At 34.8% G+C, this 8,025-nt stretch overlaps 1 non-coding gene across 1 annotated transcript; it reads left to right on the plus strand.

Moving 5' to 3' along the window:
• Window positions 1–2,075: 2,075 nt before the first annotated feature.
• On the plus strand, window positions 2,076–2,235 carry LOC136321419 (U1 spliceosomal RNA). Its single transcript, XR_010728669.1, has one exon. It is a non-coding gene; the product is annotated as a U1 spliceosomal RNA (small nuclear RNA).
• Window positions 2,236–8,025: the final 5,790 nt, after the last annotated feature.

Genomic DNA, 8,025 nt, shown 5'->3' on the forward strand with positions numbered 1-8,025 from the left:
AAACACCCATTAGTAAATAAGAATAAACAATGTAAAAATTAAAGAAAGTTAAATTCAGAGGAGAAAAAAGAATAAAATGAATAAAGGGAAAATAAGTTTTGGTTTTAAGAGGTTTTTTTCAGTAGGTGTCAGTGTATTACAAGTTTTAGCTCTGTGAAATTATTGGGCTGTTTGCTGAGATGTTATTGTCACAATGATATAGGCTAAGCCACAGTCACATTGGTTGGGGTGTTTTGCGAAGGCTTTACCACTTTGGCTTTACATCTCTAGCAGTGGTGATCTCAGGCTTCTGGACACTCCTCCCCACATCTTAACAGACCCAGGGACCAGAAACTGGGCACCTCTATTCTTCATGGGACATAGTGGATCTTGAGAGCTAGTTGTGTGTCTCTCTTTGAGGAGTTGTGATCAGCAGACCAGCATGATTAATATCACTCAAGAGTATATTAAAAATGCACTCTCAGGTCTTACCCCAGACCCACTGAATCTGAATCTTCATTTTAACAGGATCCCAGATGCATTGTGTATACCTTCACTTATGAGAAGTACTTTTGCAAAGAGATTTAATTTCTTCTGATGAGCATGATTTAGATATAGTGTCACCAAGTAGATGCTGTTCCTAGGGTTGTGGCATGGAGATCCCAAAAAACAGGCTTCCCTGAGCCAAAGATTATCAAAGGTTTTCCACATTACTAAAAGAATATAAATTTTCAGAAAAGTAAGGTATAAAATTATATATAGAATGATGATAGTTTTACAAAATGCAAATACAACTATAGGAAATATATTATTGTCTCTGAGTTATAAAAATGTGGGTAATTTTTATTTATTTTATTTCTCATATTTTATCAGTTTCTATAATACACATATATGATACTGTAGTCAGTAAATCCAGCAATAGTCCTTCAATATCTTTATTCTCAAGGCTTTTCTAGTGTTAGGCAAAACACCTGATTTTTAAAAAGGGCAAGAGATTAAATATTTCAGATCACATAGTTATAAAGTTCTTGTCAGTCTCAAGAAAAATTTCAGGGGGAAAAAAATCTCACTTTTAGTGAGACTAAGAGACATTGATAAGAGTGTGGTGGTTACAGGGGGGGAGAGGGAGAGGGAAAGAGGGAGTGGGATTTGCACAAAGAAAACTAGATAGAAGTTGACAGAGGACAATCTGACTTTGGGTGATGGGTATGCAACATAATTGAATGACAAGATAACCTGGATATGTTATCTTTGAATATATGTATCCTGATTTATTGATGTCGCCCCATTAAAAAAATAAAATTATAAAAAATAATCTCACTTTTAAAGACAGAGGGGGTGACCATTGGAAGCAGTCTTGATGTTTTCTTAAAGAAACCCATTTCATAGCATTTTCATTAAAATATTAAAAATATTAAGAACTATTGTCAGAATGATATTGCAGTTGGTGGTGATCCATTAGAATTCCAGTAGAAATGAAATATTCAAACAATTAGCTGAAGAATATTTAATAAAGGGACTATTTGTAAATATGGGGTACCTTTTAGAAAAGCTAACATGGATGGTGTACTACTTATAGGTTAGAAACAGTGGAGAATTGTTATCTCCTGGTGCCTGAAAAGGTGAGGGGAATGAGAGGTTACCAGATGTCAGCAAGAGCTCCTGTATGGAGCTCTGATAGATGAGATGCTTAATAGAGGAACATAGCCAAACTACCGAAATGTGGCACAAATTACTTCACCTCACTCTTTACTCTGAATTTTGATTGGTGTCACTTATTGGCCAAACTATGCACAAAACAAAAGCCCGGGAGACTGTCCATATAGGTCAGTCAGCCTCTTAGAGCACCAAGCAAAATAGAAAATATTAGCAATAAACTTAAGTTAATCCCTAATGGGTCGAATATAAGAAAGAATGAAATAACTGGTTAATGGTTTAGAAATCCATCCAATACGTTTTTTTCTTTAACATTTCATCAATGATTTGGATGAAGATAGAAAAGGCATATGTAACAAATTTGAAGATGTCACAAAAATGGGAAATATAAAAAACATCAGATGACCAACTCAGTACAAAATTCAAAAGAATAATGTCTGATACATACCTGGCAGGGGAGATACCATGATCACGAAAGTCATTTTCTCAGGCTGAGGGTTTTTTTTATTGCACTACAGATGCGGTGACTCCTGCGACTTCCCCAAATGTAGGAAACTTGACTGCATAGTTTGTGGGGGATTATATTTGTGCTCTCTCTTAAAAAAAAGAATATGTCCAGTTTTAATATAATATATTTAATAGATATGAAAGGCCATCACTGCAATTAAAAACACCACCCCCAATACTATGGAAGAGCTAAGACTTTGTAATATCACTTATTAATTTGATTTTTTTTCTTTTTATTAAGTGAGATTTGGGGAGGCAGAGACAGACACCTGCATGTGCCTAGACTGGGATTCATCTGGCAAGCCCCTTACCAGGTGATGCTCTGCTCATTTGGGGCCACTACTCCATTGCTTGGCAACTGAGCTACTTTAGCTCCTGTGGTGAAGCTATGGAGCCATCCTTGGCACCTGGGACCAACTTGCTCAAACCATTTGAGCCATGGCTGCAGGAGCAGAAGAGCAAGAGAGAAGAGAGGAGAGAGAAAGAGAGAGAGAGAGAGAGAGAGAGAGAGAGAGAGAGAGAGAGAAGGGGGAGGGGTGGAAAAGCAGATGGTCACTTCTCTTGTGTACCCTGACTGGGAATTGAACCTGGGACTTCCACACAATGGGCCAACACTCTACCACTGAGGCCACTGGCCAGGGCTAGCTGTTTTTTTTTTTAAGTAACAACATCAGTTTAAATAATCAGTGATGTAAGAAGACTTGACTCACTACCCAGCTCTTGGGAGTTTGTCAGAATTAGAACCAAAGGAAGACAGTATTACTTTATTTTGTGCTATACAGACAAATAATAAATTTAATTTATGACCAGAGTTTTAAATATTTAACCTGGAGAATGTGACTCAAGAAAGGAAGTGGGAGACTGAATCATGAGGCATGTTTCCAAGTGTCTGAAGGACTCTTCTGTGAAAGAGATGTGTGGCTTTCTTCCAGCTCTGGGGACAGAAGGTGGTAGGCACAGGGAACAGAAATCAGATTACATAAAGGGTTACTGTGTAATAATCCATGTCACCTGGAAATCAAATGAATCTACCTGTGGATGCTAAATTTCTTATTCTATTCAAACAAAGCTTTAATGGCTACTTACCAGAAATATTATTAAGGAGTTGGCTGCAGAGACTTTGTTTTGGGGTGAGCTAGAAAGTGAAACCCCATCACTCCTCAGGGTTGTAGTGGCCCCCTTTTGTCCTGTTTTCTTCTCTACACCTCTTTTAACTCTGTATGCTGGTGGGGTCTGTACCTTCTCTTTCCAAGAGCCAAGCAGAAATAGAGGCTTCAGCTATGGAGGTTTTAGGTCTTTGAAGCTGTAGAGAGGGTGATCCCAATTTCCATCAGTGGTTTATACTTTCTCATTAAACATAAAATACTGCAGCAGCAAATCTCATCGCTTACACCAATTACTCTTTTTAAACAAAAAAGCATCCTCAATTTCAAATGTGATATATAGTTAAAAACTAATTTTAAGCCAGACCTTTCTTTAATTTTTTTGTTCATACAATTCAAATAAAGGGAAAGGATACCAAAATGAAAGCAAAAACCTCTGAAAATCCTACCACCCACTCTGAACATTTTGGTGAACATTCTTTCAGACTCTCTCTGAGTACCACCATATGGCTTTCGGGAGCCACAGAAAGATAACTTTACACAGAAGGGTTTATATTATACATGATGCTATGCCATCTGCTTGTTATATGCAACATTATGTTGTTGAAATATGTCTATATTAGTAAGTGCTTTTTAATGCTCTGTATGAATTTGACGATAATCTCTGTATATTTAAATAGAATATTTAATATTCTGTTAAATGTAGAATATTAAATAATATTGGTGTTTTTAAAAATGGACCAGAGAGAGAATGTGGTGTCCCAGAGAGAGAATTTCAGCTCCCTTCCTGGATGACAGCAATCATTGGGAGGATGGGTCCATGATTACATAGCAAGATCACATGGAATGCGGAGGAAAGCTAAATTAACTGACTCAATTGCAGGAATGAAAAAAAAATTATCGACTCATTGCATGTGTTAAGATGAAAAATTTAGTCTTGTTTTCTATCCCTGTTACACATATTGAGTGAATTTAATCAGCTTTATATTATTTTTAACATGCTGAGTTTTAGTGTATATGAGGTTGTATTATCTGTCATTCTTGAAGATCTAAATATTCTGTTTTATTCTGTCTAAAAACTCTTGAACATGTTAGATATTATATTTTACTTTATGTTGTTTCAAATTGCAACTACATCCTTAGTGAGCCTTTATCCATAGAAATCTTGTGCCCCATGGGCCAGGGATATAAGTCCAGGTATGTGGTTGTTATTTCTTACATTGCACTCAGAGCCCTGGCCAATATAAAAGCCCTTTTTTCATTTTTTTTTATGTTGGTAAAGAGAATTTTCTTCATTTCCACTTATGCCGAGGGTTCTGGCCTTCACTGAGAGGGTCTCAGAGGGAAGGCCATCACTGTGCTCACTCAGTGGTAAAATATTGAAGTTTCCCCTTCCAAGAATTGACAAAACAAGGATGTTCATTATTAACTTCTCTATTCACCATTACACTGAAGGAACTAGCTAGGGCAATAATACAAGAGATAAAAGCCTGGAGGCTTATGGACTAAAAGGAAGAAATAAAACTTTTTTTCTTAGGTGATGTGATTATTTCATGAAGAATTCAAAAGAACCAACAAACTATTACAAATAATAAGTGAAGTTATCAATAGTGCTGAATACAAGGCCAATATATAAAGATCAATTCTGTTTCTATAGAGTAGCTGCTAGCAGTTGAAAAAATATAAAAAATTTGTAAAAGCATCAAAACATCAAATGCCTATGAATAAATCTAATAAAATATGTGTGAAACTTCTACATTGTTAAAAATAACAATGGAGAAATTAAGAAAAATCTAAATGGAGTATAGTGAATAGAAAGTTTTAATAAGAGTAAGGTGTCAATCCTTCTCAAATTGATCTGTGAATTCAATGTAGCAATCAAAATCATGGTAACCTGTGTGTGTGTGTGTGTGTGTGTGTGTGTGTGTGTGTGAAAATTGGCAGTCATGATTCTAAACTGTATATCTGAAAATACATAGATGGCCAATGATGTCTGGAAAAAGAACAAATATGGAGTCTTATTTGATTAGGTTTTGATTTACTATAACACTGTAATATTATAGTAGTTCAGACATCCTGATGTTCATGCAAAGTTAGATAAATAGCAGAACAAAGATGCCAGAAATAGGCACATACATATATTGTAATTTGGTGTACTAAAAGATACCACTTCTATATAGTGAGGAGAGGAGATAGTGTTTCCAATGAATAATGCTAAGCAATTAGAAACATGAGAAAATAAAAAACCTTTGACTTCTATATAAAATCATACACAAAAATTAGTTTGAAGTGGATCATAGCCTGTTATATTTTTTAGCTTTTTAGGGAAACTAAAAATAAATTAAACTCTAGAATAAGGTAAACTATTTTTATGACCTTGAGGTTGGCCATGATTCTTAAAGTTGACACAAGAGTGTCAATAATAGCCGGTTCGAAACCCTGGGCTTGCCTGGTCAAGGCACATATGGGAGTTGATGCTTCCTGCTCCTCTCCCTTCTCTCTCTCTGTTTCTCTCTCTCTCTCCTCTCTAAAAATGAATAAATAAAATGTAAAAAAAAAAAAGAGTGTCAATAATAAAAGTGAAAAAACAAAGAGATATACTATTGGACTTTATTAAAATTAAAAACTTCTCAAATTGAAGACCAACTGTGTGACCTCAGATAAATTACTGTGACTGGAAAATCAACTGAACAGAAATTATTTGCAATAAAAAGGTCTAATATACAGAATATTTGAAGAACTTTTAAAAAATTAATAAAAGGACAAAGTACCAATAAAAATAATACTTTACTAAAATTATAACCAATAAGCATAAGACATAGCTAAAATAATTAGTCATCAGAGAAATACAAGTTTATTTATTTTTTTAATGGCTGCCTAAATTTTATTTTATTTTTTTACAGCATTTATTTTATTTTATTTTTTGTGCCCCTCCCCCTCCCTCTTTTCCTCTCCCCCCCCCCCCGTAACCACCACACTCTTATCAATGTCTCTTAGTCTCATTTTTATGTCCCACCTACATACAGAATAACACAGTTCTTGTTTTTTTCTGATTTACTTATTTCACTTCGTATAATGTTATCAAGATCCCACCATTTTGTTGTAAATGATCCGATGTCATCATTTCTTATGGCTGAGTAGTATTCCATAGTGTATATGTGCCACATCTTCTTTATCCAGTCTTCTATTGAAGGGCTTTTCGGTTGTTTCCATGTCTTGGCCACTGTGAACAATGCTCCCAGAACATTGAACATGGAGCTGCATGTGTCTTTATGTATCAATGTTTCTGAGTTTTGGGGGTATATACCCAGTAGAGGGATTGCTGGGTCATAAGGTAGTTCTATTTTCAGTGTTTTGAGGAACAAACATACTTTCTTCCATAATGGTTTTATTACTTTACATTCTCACCAACAGTGGATGAGAGTTCCTTTTTCTCAACAGTCTCTCCAACATTTGCTATTACCTGTCTTGTTAATAATAGCTAATCTAACAGGTGTGAGGTGGTATCTCGTTGCAGTTTTGATTTGCATTTCTCTAATAATTAATGAAGATGAACATCTCTTCATATATCTGTTGGCCATTTGTATTTCTTCCTGAGAGAAGTGTTTCTTCATGTCCTCTTCCCATTTTTTTATTGGATTGTTTGTTTGTTTGTTGTTGAGTTTTATGAGTTCTTTGTAAATTTTGGATATTAGGCCCTTATCTGAGCTGTTGTGTGAAAATATCATTTCCCATTTAGTTGGCTGTCTGTTTACTTTGTTGTCAGTTTCTCTTGCTGAGAAAAAGCTTCTTAGTCTGATGTAGTCCCATTCATTTATCTTTGTCTTTGCTTCCCTTGCCTTTGGAGTCAAATTAATAAAATGCTCTTTAAAACCAAGGTTCATGAGTTTAGAACCCATGTCTTCTTCTATGTACTTTATTGTTTCAGGTCTTATATTTAGGTCTTTGATCCATTTTGAATTAATTTTAATACAGGGGGAAAAACTGTAGTTGAGTTTCATTCTTTTGTATGTGGCTTTCCAGTTTTCCCAGCACCATTTGTTGAAGAGGCTTTCTTTCCTCCATTGTGTGTTGTTGGCCCCTTTATCAAAAATTATTTGATCATATATATGTAGTTTTATTTCTGGACTTTCTATTCTGTTTGATTTGTCTGATTGTCTATTTTTCTGCCAATACCATGCTGTTTGGATTGTCGTGGCCATATAATATAGTTTGAAGTCAGGTATTGTAATGCCCCCAGCTTCGTTCTTTTTCTTTAGGATTGCTTTGGCTATTCAAGGATTTTTATAGTTTCATATAAATCTGATGATTTTTTGTTCCATTTCTTTAAAAAATATCATTGGAATTTTGATGATAATTGCATTAAATTTGTATATTGCTTTGGGTAGTATGGCCATCTTGATTATATTTATTCTTCCTATCTAAGAGCAAGGAATATTCTTCCATCTCATCGTATCTTTTTCAATTTCCCTTAACAATGGTTTGTAGTTTTCATTATATAAGTCCTTTACATTCTTTGTTATGTTTATTCCTAGGTATTTTATTTTTTTTGTTGCAATCGTGAAGGGAATTATTTTTTTGAGTTCGTTCTCAAATGTTTCATTGTTGGCATATAGGAAGGTTATGGACTTCTGTATGTTAATTTTGTATCCTGCAACCTTACTGTATTGGCTTATTGTTTCTAGTAGTCTTTTTGTAGATTCCTTGAGGTTTTTGATGTATAGAATCATATCATCTGCAAAATGTGATACCTTTACTTCTTCTGATATGGATGCCTTTT

This window comes from Saccopteryx bilineata, chromosome 1 (genome assembly GCF_036850765.1).
Source record: "Saccopteryx bilineata isolate mSacBil1 chromosome 1, mSacBil1_pri_phased_curated, whole genome shotgun sequence".
Lineage (NCBI taxonomy): Eukaryota > Metazoa > Chordata > Mammalia > Chiroptera > Emballonuridae > Saccopteryx > Saccopteryx bilineata.